Raw genomic sequence first — 5,579 nt, forward strand, 5'->3', positions numbered from 1 at the left:
GGGTGGAGAAGGGTGGAAGGGAGCCATTTAGGTTCCGATGATACCATTTAAACACCTGAAGCTAGCCATGCTTGAAGCAAATTAACTACTAAGACTGTTCAGATAAGACAGGGAAAAATTGTTCATTTCTGGTTTGATCTACTTTGAGCTAGGTTTCTGGTACTTGTATTGAAGAGCAACAATACACTTACTAATGAATTACCATCCGAATATTTTTCAAACTAACAAACCTCTGGGGAAAATAGATACATTCCAGGTGCAAGAGAGCTCTAAAACAATATATTATTTTGCTATCTATCTAAAAAATTAACATCAGCAAGCTCTGGAGATCATCTGGATTACCACTTTATAACTAAGCTGTCATATAATTTCAGTACTTGTGGTTTTTAAAATTGAGATATAATTAACATATAACATTAAATCAGTTTCAGGTATACAATATAGCGATTCAGAATACGTATATTGTGAAATAATCACCACAGTAAGTCTACTTAATATCTATCACCATACAGTTACATTTTTTTTCTTATGAGAAGAATTTTAAGATCTAGTCTCTTAGTAACTTTCAAATATTCAATAGTCTTATTAGCTATAGTCAAGATGTTGTATATTACATCCCCAGGACTTATTTATTTTATAACTGGAAGTTTGTACCTTTTGATCACCTTTATCCAATTTGCCCACCCTCTGGCAACCATCAAGTTGTTCTCTGTATCTATGAGTTTTTTTTTTTTTTAGATTCCATATATAAGTGAGATCAAACAGTATTTGTTTTTCTCTGTATGACATTTCACTTAGCATAATGCCTTCAAGGTCCATCCATGTTGTTGCAAATGGCAGGATTTCCTTTTTTTAAATGACTTGTTAATGTTCCATTGCATGTACATACACCACATCTCTAACATTCATACCTCCACGGACACTTAGTTTTTTCCCCCATGTCTTGGTTATTGTAAATAATGCTGCAATAAACGTGAGGGTGCAGATATCTTTTCAAGTTAGTGTTTTTGTTTTCTTCTGATAAAACACCCAGAAGTGGAGCTGCTGGATTGTATTAAAACTTATGTTTTTTGTGTACTTACTACTGCATTGTCATCAAGTATTATAACTTTTACAACTGTTGGCTAGTAATAAAAGATCAGAGGGAGAGAATATCTAAATAATGGATTTGCACTAAATGAAGGGCAAATGACAATATAGTTAGCTATAGAAATGAAGATATTGAAAAGGTCTAAATAGAAAAAACTTGCTATTATTTACATAGATATGAATTATAGGTATAAAAACTCAATAAAAATAGGCAGTGACTTTGTTTCATCAAAATATATTATTCGACATATTAAAGTTGATTCAAATAGCATTGATTTTGTAGTTTTATTTGATTATTTTGTTTTATGGTATGTAAGTGCTCTAAGAATAGTTTAAACATTTTAAGTAGAAGAGTATCTGTGAAAATGTTTATCTTATAACAGAAATTAACTGGTACAGTACTCACATCCCAGAAACACTGGATTATACCTTGGTTCCTTAGACAATTTCACTGGCACCTAAATAATTCAAACTCTCAAACCAGGTTTTGGGAACAAATCACATATAATTTAGAAGTAAAACATAGGCTAACCACCTTTTTTTTTTTTTTTTGCCCAGGAAGTTTTTATTATGTGGGGATTATTTATTTCATGAAAGCCTGAACACACGAAGTCCAAGTACATTTTGAGAAGATATTTCTTTAATAATTTTATTATTTTCCCCCTAATTTTATTTAGGTTTTTCACTTTGGTCTCTATTGACTTTCATACTTTATCTATTTATGGAAAATAGCTAGTTAACACTAAGATTTAAAATTCATTAGCATAATATTTTGCAAAGATTGCCTATATTTTAAAACTTTTTTTTATGCTACTGTTTAGGATGGGGAACTATAGTAAACCTTACTCTCTGTGAACTAATTTTTATATCACATTTAGGCTAAAGTTTTTATCTATAAGAATATGTTTTTATTGTAATCCATATGTATAAGAACCTGGCAAAAAGACTAATGTATAATTGGCCTTTCAAAGCCAAACTATATACTATTTTGTATAAGTTTCATAAAATATCTTATAATTACTAATTCTTAAAGTAACCTCAGGAAATATGTATTATTAATTAATTCACACCTTACAGGGGTAAATTTTATCCACTAGGGAAAATGTCAAGAAAAAACGTGGAGTACAATGATGGGAACACCGGTCATAAGGGCTGAATAAATGAGTGGTAATTTGGAGTCTGCCACTTTTTTGCTGCCAAATGCATATAATGTTTAATCAAACTCTTTGAGCTTAGTTTTTCTATCTGGAAAATAAAAACAGTAATATCTTCCTTGGAGCACTGGGAAAGTAAAGCATATAAAAAATTATTGTACAGTACTTTGCACTAAAAATGAAACAAAATTCTAGTTCATATAAAGAACTGTTAAAATATTGTCACAAATAAAGTACAGCAGATCAGTAGTTCTCAAACTTTTTGGTCTCAGGACCTCTTTTCATTCTTAAAACTTATTAAAGACAACAGTGAGCTTTTCATTTATGTGGATTGTATCTACTGAAACAACATATTAAAAATCACAACTTAAAAAATTAAATCTGCATTTATTTAAAGCAATAAGTACAATAATATTCATAGTTTTAACAAAAATAACTTTTCTAAAACAAAAAATTTAATGAGATGAATAGCACCAATTTATACTTTTGCAATGCCTTTAATATCTTTCTTAATAACAGACAACTGGAGTCTTTTATCAGTTTCTGAAATGTATCTTTTGCTTTTCTAAGTATATACAAAGTACACTATGTCTAAATTCTTAATAAATATCTAAAAAATTTGGCTTCATTATTTCTTTATTCTTTTGTAAGTTATTTGTAAAATTACTTAAAATATATATTAAAAAAAATCAAAATAGCATACTGGACCCAGATGGCACAAAGCTATGACTATTTTTCCTGACATGCTCAAGGTTAATAAAGACACTACTTAAAAGAAAACTGCTTTTCAGAGAATTAATCAAAAAGTCTAGACACACATTTTTGATACAAATTACTGAGTAAACCAAGCCTTCCCAAGTTGGTATTTAAAACAACTTGATTGAAAAACAAGTATTTTAAAATCACTCTTGATGCATGAAGACAAAAAAAGAAATGCAGTTATATATTTAATTAGTGAATAGGTCACAAATATTTCCGATCTTTAAAAAGTTACTTTTGAAATAACAAAATATGTTTTCAATATAATCTTATTTGTCACTAAAATTATGGATTCCTTTCTATTTACAAAAATTGTTATTCATTTAGGTATTTTCCCTGCCCAGTTAGAGTAACAGCAACAAAAAATATTTTGGTATGATTCTAAATGTCCTCCTGAATAAAGAGAACAAATGGGAGAAAAGAGGAGGTACAGATTTACAAATCCCTTTCCCCTTACTCATCTCCGAAACTAAAAAAGCCAATGCTGAGTAGTAAAACTCTGGGTTGAAGAAATTGGACTGGATTGAAAACTTAACTGAAGAAAATAGGTTGACCGGGGAAGCTGAAGTTTGGAGCCCTTCAACACCAGAACTTTTCTCAATGGGCTCTTCAACTTTTCAACATACTTAGAAATAATAACAATATTATTTAAATACTAAAAAGTTGAAATGATAAGAAGTCTTAAAAATATAAAGGAGAATTAAAAAATATATTTAGCTGAGCCTTGTTTCTCCTTCACCACCTCACTCTAACAAGAAGTGGAGCACAATCCAGTAAATTGAATATTGGGTGAAAAGTTAAAAGTCTTAGGTTTAAGAAAAGGTTTTATCAATTCCTAGCCATTATGACCTCAGCAAAATCTTCTCATTGAAGCTGTTTCTTCACCTTCGAAACAGTTTTATCAACACCCCACAGCCCACATCAAAATGGGTGATATCAATGAAATACACAAATGCAAGATACAAATACACAAATGCAATTATAGTGGAATTTGTGGCAATGTCAAAACACCAAGGACATACAACCCTAACTTAATTTTATAAGCAAAACTAGTGCCTTCATAGGGTCGGTAAAGTTTATTCTTAAGGTAACAGTTTCAGTTTGTTTAGTAACCCTCAAAGCAAGACATCTTACAAAAGCTAAGACTTTTGTAGTTTAAAACTCGATTTCTTGGTTTCAATTTTACATTTAATGGCACTAACAGATATTAAAACCCACAATCCATAACTGAAAACAGAAAAGACAAAATTTAAGTTCACATATTTAAAAAAAAAACAAAACTAAATAACCTTTGCAAACAAAGAGAATCCCTTGGATGAAGATCTCTCATGCTTACAGAAGATGGTGCACTTGACATTTTCTTCTCTTTTCCTTAATAAAAGCATTAAAATTTGAGATAAGTTAAGAGGAACTCCTTCTATGTCTAGAGAAGGCTAAAACTTCATAACGAGATTTTTTTTTTCCCCATTAAGTAAAACCTGCAAAGCTCACTGTTAAAAAAAAATGTGTATCTAACTACACGTTTCTCCTCAGGGCTTTTCTTCTCTAGACAATAACGAAATGGAGCACGATTTCTTTGACGGAGAAGGGAAGTCTCTTTGGCAAGAACAAGAGTGTGAGCACTCCAAGACCAGTAACTTGGGTGGGGATGGGGGGGAACCTGGACAGAACGGATGGACCCCAAGGGCCTCTGAAGCCTCAAAGTTCGGAATCCTCTCTGGTCTCTTTTCCTATGACTTTAGAGACTTGGGGGTGGGCGGGTCTCGCCAAACATCAGCATCAAATGTACAAAAGGCAGTTGCCTCCGGAAAGAAAAGCCAAAACCACTCTGGGGACAGACAGATGCACAGGCCCCGGGAGATGAGGGAGAGGCTGCGGCCCGCGCGACCACGGCCTGAACAGCCCGCCAAACCCTGCCGCCGAGCAGCTACCTTCCCAAGATCCCTCCCCCGCCAAGGCTGGCGCAAAATGGTGGTCCACCCGGCACCGCACCACCGCTCCCGTCCCCTCCACCGCGCCCTGGGATATCCTGGCGACCCACACTGGCACCCAGACCCTCAATCTGCCTTCCTCACAGCCAGGCCGCCGTGGCGTCCTCAGAACAAGGTGGTCACGGTTGCGCGGGACGGATTCTGCGTGCTCCACGAGGCACAGGCGGGAGCGAGGGACACTTACCGCAAGCAGAACAGGTCGGCCTGACTAGGACTCCGAAGAGGAGAAAGAGGAGGGAAGGGAGGAGCACGAAAACACCAGGCGGCGGCCACAGAGAAAGTAACAACCGCGGGTGACTCCCAGCGCGGAATGTGCGCCTCAGACCAGGGTAGAAGGATATAATTACGCGCGCTGCCTCATGGGTAGACGCCAGCTCCTGATCCTCCTCCCCCCTCCTTTCCGCCCCCACACATCCGGGTTTCTTTTCCAACAGACCAGGGAGGGCGGGTGCAGACATGTGCATGGCCTTACACATTCTCGAAGGCAGCGGCTCTCTGGCGGTGGGCGGCGGGCCGTGGGCCGTGGGCCGTGGGCCGTGGGCCTTGAGCCAGGGCAAGGGCCTGGCGCTGATGCCGGTCTCTTCTG

The 5,579-nt window shown here is 36.0% G+C and overlaps 1 protein-coding gene across 5 annotated transcripts in view; it reads right to left on the reverse strand.

Moving 5' to 3' along the window:
• The window catches only part of ZNF280C (zinc finger protein 280C), a 52,828-nt gene extending 47,480 nt beyond the window's left edge, over nucleotides 1-5,348 (reverse strand). For 3 of the 5 annotated variants that reach the window (XM_015589871.2, XM_015589874.2, XM_015589872.2), the window contains exon 1: nucleotides 5,178-5,348. The gene's annotated coding sequence lies outside the window, so the exon portion shown is untranslated. Of the gene's footprint in view, nucleotides 1-4,291; nucleotides 4,374-5,177 lie in introns of all 5 variants that reach the window. The other 2 variants (XM_015589873.2, XM_006912500.3) reach the window with 2 other exon arrangements.
• Between the last annotated feature and the right edge of the window lie 231 nt (nucleotides 5,349-5,579).

The sequence above is a fragment of the Pteropus alecto genome, unplaced genomic scaffold, assembly GCF_000325575.1.
Source record: "Pteropus alecto unplaced genomic scaffold, ASM32557v1 scaffold145, whole genome shotgun sequence".
Lineage (NCBI taxonomy): Eukaryota > Metazoa > Chordata > Mammalia > Chiroptera > Pteropodidae > Pteropus > Pteropus alecto.